Source organism: Rhinopithecus bieti, unplaced genomic scaffold (assembly GCF_001698545.2).
Source record: "Rhinopithecus bieti isolate Rb0 unplaced genomic scaffold, ASM169854v2 scaffold_7648, whole genome shotgun sequence".
Classification (NCBI taxonomy): domain Eukaryota; kingdom Metazoa; phylum Chordata; class Mammalia; order Primates; family Cercopithecidae; genus Rhinopithecus; species Rhinopithecus bieti.
The window spans coordinates 1,807,687-1,817,034 of record NW_016805609.1 but is presented as its reverse complement, the minus strand read 5'-3'; the positions used below and the strand labels follow the sequence as shown (position 1 = coordinate 1,817,034).

Genomic DNA, 9,348 nt, shown 5'->3' with positions numbered 1-9,348 from the left:
AACATCTTTACTAATACATACTTTTAACACTTGATAATGCAATGATTATTTTAAAATTTATATTTGAGTTTCATGATCTAAACTCTTATGGTAATGTTCAAATTAAGGGAAGTTTTTAAGGAGCTTTGTCTTTTAGAATACTTGTTCATCTTATTAATCCATATAAAACTGTTGTTTCTAGGGATTTTAAGTATTTTGCTGAATTTTTTTTTGTGGTGAGTTTCTGTACATTTAAATTTTTCATTGTAAAAGAGAAGTGTTGCTGTGGGCCTTGTAATAGACAAGCCATGATTGAAGTCATTATCATCTGTTCTATGGCCAAGCAAATTTCTCACAAAGAAGTGAATTTGAGCTGGAGTATGAGTATTTCAGTAAGATTGAGGATTTGATCCATTACCTCCTTATTACTCTATTAAAGCTCTAAAAGTGTGGTTATGGTTATAAGTTCAATTGTTCCTCAAAAAAAAAAAAAAAAAAAAAAAAGTTGAAATTCTAACCCTCAATACCTCAAAATATGACCTTATTCAGCAATAGGGCATTACAGACATACTTAGTTAAGATGAAGTCACACTGGAATAGGGTGGACCTCTAATCCAATGACTGGTATCCTTACAAGTAGATGGCTACATGAAGATACAGGAACACAGTGAGAATGCCAAGTAAAGATGGAGTCAGATGGAGAGATGCATCCACAAGCCAAATAACATCGAAAATTTCCAGTCCTAACTTAAAGCTAGCAGAGAGGCATGGAACAAACTCTCTCTCAGGGATCTCAGAAGAACTAATTATGACAAAATCTTGATTTCAGACTTCTAGCCTCCTGAATGGTGGAATAACATGCAAATTGATTTGGGGGGTGGATAAATTTCTTACATATTTTAAGCAGCCTGGTTTGTGATACTTTGTTATTGCAACCCTAGTAAATTAATACAGTTAATACAGCTAAAGATGATTATTTTGGTAGGATCATGTGAGTGGACTATGAGAAGGTTTGGGATACATCATCTTAAGAAAATGTCTATGTATTCTTTTGTTAAAATTATTTCCTTTAAATAAATTTTCCCTCCCTGCTCCTTGTCTTCTTTTCTAAAGAACTCAGGATAAGGTGGGAGGAAAAAACAAGAAAGAACAAAAGAAAGGGAATAAGGAAGGAAGGAAGGAAAGAAGGAAGGAAGGAAGGAAGGAAGGAAGGAAGGAAGGAAGGAAGAGTTAAAAATCTTTTCTCTCTGAAATAATGTTTTGCATATGTGAAGATCATTGTCATCTCCCACTGTGCTGTGTCTTTTCCAAAGTAGATATCCCAAGATCATTTCATTACTTACCCTGCGTTCCAGCAGATCATCTACTACCCTCCTCACTCTCTCAAATATGCACTTTAAATTGTCAACATCCTTTAAATGTGGTGCCTAAGTTAAACTCAATTCCCTGTGTTGTAGTTAGAGCCTAGATTTAATTCCTTTATCTATTCATTTACTTTTTTTGAGCACCTACCATGTACTGGACTAGCACATATAGAGTAGGACTAGTACATACAGAGTTCTCTTCATGGTATAATGGAAAGAGCACAGTACAATGTGCATAATATAACAACATTTTAATACTAATTCTGCAATAACTAGCTGTGTGACCTTGAGCAGCTTACTTAACTCCTCTTAACCTATGTTCACATTCGTAAAATGGAGTATTAAGACCTAACTGTAGAGTATTAGAAGTTATTGAGATGCATATATGAGGTATTATGCTTTCAATAAATTGTGATTATTATTTTTTGACCTACACATTAGGTGTGCTATAAGATTATATTACTATTCTTAGCAACCAAGTCACATCTTTGGTTCAGAGTACACTTTCAATGAATTAAACCAGGGCTTTTTTTTTTACATGAGCTGATTCAATATACTCAAACTTCTTCTTGTGAAATGTCTGTTTTAACCTAGAATCAAGACTTAATATTCATTACCATAAAATTGTTCTTTATTTTTTTCCCTTTAGCTCATTATTTCAGCACCTCAAGTAATTTTGGATCCTGATTTTTTTCACCTAGCATATTAATTTTTCATCAAACAAACTTTAGGCCATCGTTTGTTTGATAACCACACTTACTATGTATTTGACATAGCTCACCAAAATGTTCACAAGCACAGATCAGGTGAACCAAGTCAGAGGATCACTGCATGACTCCAAAAAAATGTCTTTCATGACATCAGCTCATTGCTCTACCATCTCTCCTTTGGTTAATTAGCCAGCTAGGTATTCACATTTCTCCAGGTGGCCCAGGATGTCAACCTCCTGGCTAAAATCACAATGTACATCACAGATATTGCACATCTATATCAATATATTGGTCTTGATTATCAAAAAAGGGGCAAGATTAATAATGATCTCATGTAGTCTCCTGTTAACCTTATCATTTTCAAGCAATCAAAAAATACCATCTGTTTAATTACCTACTACTGAGACATTTTATAATGCTGCCCAGAATTTATGTCAAATTTATATAATTTCTAGAATCTAGGAATTTTAAATATCAGGAAAAGTTTTTTCCATCTCCAATTTCCTGGCATTTCTTTTTATTTCCCATTGGTTCTTAAGGGTTACCTACATTTTCTGGTGATCACAGTAGGGAGTTATTTTCGGGTTCCTTTAACCCATTGAAAGCATACTTCAAAAAACGGTGACTTTTGGGTGGCATCTACCCACACAGGGCTGTTTTGCTGGACTTGCAGTGATTGTTAAAATTCATCCTGAATATGTCTTTGGACTGGGCATGCTCTCCACTGCCACAGAGTGAGTCCCTGCCTCGATCATCTGACATCCTGCCTGCCTTACCTACACTCCTGATCTGCCTGCCTATAGTCATTTAATTCCCAGACTCTTGATTAAAGCATCCAGATCATCCACCATCACCCCACCTGCCAGGCTTCACTCGTCAGAAGAAGTTTGAGGTTTGAATTTTCTCCTTGATGACAACATTTAAGCAAATGCAAGGATTTAGCACTATTTCCAGTGTCATCTTTTAATCCAGTATTCTTTCCCAAGCCATTAAGTTTTTTGCCCTTTTTCATTTTACCTAGATCCAAAAAGTGATAGGAACATGGCTATTAATAGTATATTCAAAGCCAGGCACATAAAGACAAACATCATATGTTCTCACTTATTTGTGGGATCTAAAAAATCAAATCAATTAAACTGATGGACATAAAGAGGAGAAGGATGGTTACCAGAGGCTGGGAAGAGTAGTTGGGGATTGGAGAGGGAATGAGAATTGTTAATGGGTACAAAAAAAAGTAGAAAGAATGAATAAGACCTACTCTTTGATAGCACAATAGGGTGACTATCGTCAGTAATAACTTCACTGTATATTTTAAAATAAAGAATGTAATTGGATTGTTTGTAACTCAAAGGATAAATGATTGAGAGGACAGTTACCCATTCTCCAGGATGAGCTTATTTCCCATTGCACGCCTGTATCAAAACATCTCATGTACCCCATAAATTCATACACCTACTATGTACCCACAAAATTAAAAAGTCAGAAAAAAATAGTACGTTCAACTTATAATTTTTTGTAACAATGGCAGAGAGAAATGACTTAGGGATATGAAATTCGTAAGTCATATTTTTTTAAATCAGTGTAAGCCAAAAACTGGAGCTTCATCCACCACCCACCATTATCTTTTTCCGAAGCTGATCTTTGGTCTCTCCGTTAACCAAGTTAAGTTTAAACTTGTTTCTCTTTTTCTCCCCAGAGTTAATGAGAAGGATAATTAACCCAAAGGGAAGGGTAGGTGACCCTAAAGGACTTAATAATTCATAGATTAGATATCAACTTGTGGATAAGCAAGAGTTTGCTTTAGCTATTCTGTATAATTGCCTTTGATTTGAAACCTGTGTGCCCTTTTCCAACAGGATTGAGTTCATGCAAATATGGGATTGCTTTTGCCCTCATCCTACATGCACCCCACTGCCAGCACTCAGGGGATGAAGGAATTTTAGAATAGGCATGGCCTGCCAATACTTTGTTATTTTACCTCATTTCCTTTCACCACATTTCAAGGTTATCAGAAAAGAAGATAAGGTTCCATAAAACAGCATAACAATTCTTAAGAAATTGCATGTGGAAGTCAAAATGTTCCGTGCTGCTAGAATCTTCTTTTGAATGCTGTTTTCCTCATCTCACTGGCTGAAGAGGCTAGTCATCATCTTAGCTGGGGTTTTGCACCCACCTATTGGGCCTCCTCTCATGGCCACCCAACAGCTTTCTAGCACCCTGTTGTGTCCCTGCTGTGATCACCACTTGAATTATTCAGAAATGAGCATTTGAGTTCTGGAGATATGAGAGAGGGAAATTTCTATAAGGAGTTCCTCTCATAGCATCTCTTCCTCTCTGCAGTGCCTCTTTTCTTCTTAGTCACTTTAGGAATCTGTCTCCTTAAATTATCCACAAATTTTTTATCATCCATATATATCTTCATTTTTATCCCCCAAATTCTTTGATCAGTATCAGTTCTCAGTGACTACAATCACGACTCAAAACTCTTGGTGTATACCTCAGGCCTGTTTATATCTGTGGCACCTGCCCAATTACATTGAAACTTTGTTTTGTTTTGTTTGAGACAGGGTCTCACTATGTCACCCAGGCTGGAGTGCAGTGGTGCCATCTGTGCTCACCACAGCCTCAGTCTCCTGGGCTCAAGTGATCCTCCTACCTCAGCCTCCTGAGTAGCTGGGACCACAGGCATGGACCACCACACCCAGCTAATTTTTTATTTTTGTAGAAACCGTGTCTCCTCATGTTGCCCAGGCTGGTCTCAAACTCCTGGGCTCGAGTGATCCATCTGCCTCGGCCTCCCAAAGTCCTGAGATTACAGGTGTGAGCCACTGCACCCAGCCTCAAAAAAACTTTTTAAAGATTAAAGGAAGGCCAGGTGCAGTGGCGCATGCCTATAATCCCAGCACTTTGGGAGGCCAAGGCGGGTGGATCACCTGAGGTCAGGAGTTCAAGACCAGCCTGACTAACACGGAGAAACCCCATCTCTACTAAAAATACAAAATTAGCTGGGCATGGTGGTGCACACCTTTAATCCCAGCTACTCGGGAGGCTGAGGCAGGAGAATTGCTTGAACCCAGGAGGCAGAAGTTGTGGTGAGCTGAGATCACACCACTGCACTCCAGCCTGGGCAACAAGAGCGAAACTCCGTCTCAAAAAAAAAAAAAGAGATTAACGGAACCAGTCTAGTTATGAAACAAACATAGGTAACCTTGACTCTAGGACTTTTTAATTCTTTTATAACCAGTATGTCAAACCCCTATCAGTTGGGTCCATGACTTAAGTGATCATACATTTAAATGGTTGGCTTGTTTCACACCCAGAATTCTGGGAGAAAATGGAGAAAACAGTCCGTTACTGTTTTAGTCAAGTCTTACATTTCAGCCCATCTCAGAGCCCAGAGTAAAGATTTGACAAGAATATTGCTTGGCCCTGTTCCAACAGGCCTCCCTTCCCTGGTTCCACACCCTGCAGCCATCCTTCCTCACTCTTGGGGCTCTCACCACGTACCTTCTCTCTTTCCCTGAAGAGACTCTTCCCCCTGTACCTCCTCTGCTTTCCTCTCATCTCTTTGGGCTACTCAGTTTCTGTGTCCAGTTGTTTACTGCCTATGTCCAGGCAACCAGGTCCTGGCTCTGGACCAATGCTGAGTGTGGTGGCTTCTGCCCGTAAAAATCCCAGCACTTTGGGAGGCTGAGGCGGGTGATCAATCACTTGAGATCGGGAGTTTGAGACCAGCCTGGGCAACATGGCGAAACCCTGTCTCTACAAAAAGTACAAAAATTAGCTGGGTGTCGTGGTGCATGCCTGTGGTTCCAGCTACTCAGGAGGCTACAGTGGAGGATTACCTGAGCCCTGGGAGGTCGAGGCTACAGTGAACCATGATCACACCACTGCACGTGAGCCTGGGTGACAGAGTGAGACCCTGTCTCAGGAAAAAAAACAAACAAAAATAAATATTAAATAAAAGGAGGCAGGATCTCCCTATGTTGCCCAGGCTGTCTGTAGTGCCATGGCACAGTCATAGCTCACTGCACCCTCAATCTCCAGGGCTCAAGCCATCCTTCCACCTCAGCCTCTTGAGTAGCTGGGGCTATAGGGACACACGGCTTTTTAGGTCCTGACTCTTCTGTTATGTGTTGGTGCATCAGCTCTGCCTCTCACCTACAAATTTTCTCTATAGTGTTGGATCCTGGGGCTGAAGGTCAGGGGTGGGATGTGGACAGAGAGGACCCCACAGCACAGGCCATGGCAAGGAGATACTTCACAGCACTCAGACCAATGACTACAGTTAGGTCAAAACAGCAACTTCATCTCTGTCAGTACCAACCTTGTACACACTGGGCTCCAGAGAGAAAGGGAGAAGGAGAAATAAAACTACCCTGCCTCTTATTACTCTCCTAGCACTAGAGAGCTAGTGAGACCCAATACCTAAAGTATGTTAAGCAAAACATCTCATGCTACAGAAATGCATGATCTATCCTCCTCTAGACTTAAATGAACAAGTATTTTATACACTTAACAAAATGTATTGGCCGGGCGCAGTGGCTCATGCCTGTAATACCACACTTTGGGAGGCCGAGGCGGGAGGATTGCTTGAGCCCAAGAGTTCAAGACCAGCCTGAGCAATATAGTGGAACCCACCTCTATAAAAAAATTTTCAAAACATTAGCTGGGCATGGTGGTGCTCACCTATAGTCCCAGCTACTTGGGAGTCTGAAGCAGGAGGATCACTTGAGCCCAGGAGGTCGAGGCTGCAGTGAGCCATGTTTGCACTACTGCCTTCCAGCCTGGGTGACAGAGTGAAACCTTGTCTCAAACATAAATAAATAAATATAACAGATTGCATTGTAAAAAATTTAACTACAGTACTTGCAAAATCAAACTCCATAGGCTAGATAGTGAAAAAGTAATTGCAAGTCTATGAGACACACAAACTTGTTATTTTAAGTAATTTAGTTTCTTGGGCTATGTTTATATGACAAAATGAAGTGAAAGAAGGAAAAGCTGTGTTTTCCTTCTGAATTAGCTGTGTCAGCTTAGTGCATGGCGTTGAGTTTGCCAGATACAGAATAGCTCAATGTACAAGTCTTCCGGGAATACACCTGGGCATGGTGGCAGAGTGTGCCTGGCCCCTGAGATGCGCTGGGTTGGTTATGGGGCAGCAGGAGGGAGCAAAAGAAAAAATGACAAGCAGGGCTCTTGAGGGCAGGCTGGGACCTTTGGTTGGGTGAAGGGAAGCTGAAGGATAAAAGCAGAGTGGGGGTGGGGGGTTCCTGAGAGAGGCAGAAATGTGCCCCAAGGCAGGGGAGTCACACCCCCATGCTCCTAGCCAGCAGGAAAGGAGGTTTTTAAGAAGTCTATAGGTCTCCCAGAGTTCCACATGCCTCTTGTATTATATAACCTGCTTCTGGCATATGAAGTGTATGTGCTTCCCTAATAGAAGTGATGCTGTCATTAAAACCTCACTACCACCCCCACAGACTGCAGGAACCCAGCCTAATTCCCACATTCACTGTGAAGCATATTGTGTAGCCATGGTCTTCCTGCAGCAAGTGCCTTAAGAATCAGCAAACGATTTACTTTGCATATTGGAAGGATTGGAAAAAGTCACTTTAATCCTCTCCAGAAAAGTTGTGCCTGGGTCTCATTTAAATTCACCAAAAGGTTTGTCTTTGGACATTTAAGAGTGAAAGTTTGAGCTCAAATTGTAACTTGGCTTTAGTTTATCCTTTCCAAGTTAATTTGAGCAAGTGAAAAATAAGGTATGATTTTATTTTTAATATGTGGCCCCTGTCTTAAATAAATGGCCAGGCAGACTGAGTGACAATTGAAATCAAGTTCATAAATGTCATTGACCCATTTGTTGACACCTGGCAGGTATTAGGTTGACCACATAGAAATGAAAACAGGAATATAAGACAAACCATGCCCCTAAGAATTTCCAGGGTTCACACCTGTGATCCCAGCACTTTGGGAGGCTGAGGCATGAGAAGCACTTGAGCCCAGGAGTTCAAGACAAGCCTGGGCAACACAGCAAGCCTCTGTCTCTACAAAAAATTTTAAAAACAGCTAGCATGGTAGCATCCACCTATAGTCCCAGAACTAGGGAGGCTGAGGCAGGAGGATCACTTGAGTCTGGGAGGTTGAGGCTGCAGTGAACCATGATCACACCATTGCACTTCAGCCTAGGTAACAGAGTGAGCTCTTGTCTCAAACAAACTAACAAAAGGCAGGGCATGGTGACTAATGCCTGTAATCTCAGCACTTTGGGAGGCCAAGGCAGGAGGATCACTTGAGCCCAGGAGTTTGAGACCACCCTGGGCAAAAAAGTGAGACCTCCATCTCTAAAAAAGTTAATTTAATTTAATTTTAAAAAGAAAAGAATTTCCAACGGGAGGATAGAGAGTTCTAGCAATAACTGTAATATAAGGCATCTGTGATCAGCTAACCAGAGAGGGAGAGACAGAGAGAGGAGTAGAAGAATTGACTTATTGACAGATACTCCAGTGTTTACAACAAATTGCTTTATGCAATCTTGGTTAAGTTCTTGATTTTTGCTTTTCCTTTATGAATGAAAGGATTGGATTAAATTAGATCAATCCTGGATGCCTCAGTAACTAGGCCATATTAATTCCTTTAGAGACACAACCTTCTAAAAGATGATCATGAATAGCAACAAAATTATTGTATAAATGCAAAATAAAATAACCCCATCCATGGAATACAAATTTTACATGTGTATTGCAATAAAAATAGCTAGATTCTAAAATTTCATTGCAAAATTCTGGGTAAAATCTTCAAAATGCAACATTCTCATTTTGTGGGTGACCCTGATAAGCCAACAACCAAATGCTTAGTTAGGTCATTATCCCCTGCCTCAAGCCACAGCTAGGCCAGGGTGGGCTTGGCCCCACTCTACTTCAATAAGGACTGTTCCATTTTAGTGCCTATTTATCAGGGTTGTGCATTCCATTTCATTGAGGGAAAGGGGGATTGACAGCTAAAAAAAAAAATCACTGGGGAGACTGGGGAGGCCGAGGCAGGCGGATCATGAGGTCAGGAGATTGAGACCATCCTGGCTAACACAGTGAAACCCCGTCTCTACTAAACAAAATACAAAAAGTTAGCTGGGCATGGTGGCAGGCACCTGTAGCCCCAGCTACTTGGGAGGCTGAGGCAGGAGAATGGCGTGAACCCGGGGGGCGGGGCTTGCAGTGAGCCGAGATCGCGCCACTGCACTCCAGCCTAGGCGACAGACAGAGCGAGCCTCTGTCTCAAAAAAAAAAAAAAAAAAA

At 41.0% G+C, this 9,348-nt stretch overlaps 1 protein-coding gene across 21 annotated transcripts in view; it reads left to right on the top strand.

Annotated features, from left to right (window-relative positions):
• Positions 1-9,348, top strand: part of TRPM3 (transient receptor potential cation channel subfamily M member 3) — a 931,696-nt gene that overhangs the window by 915,831 nt on the left and 6,517 nt on the right. The gene's annotated exons all lie outside the window — the stretch shown is intronic.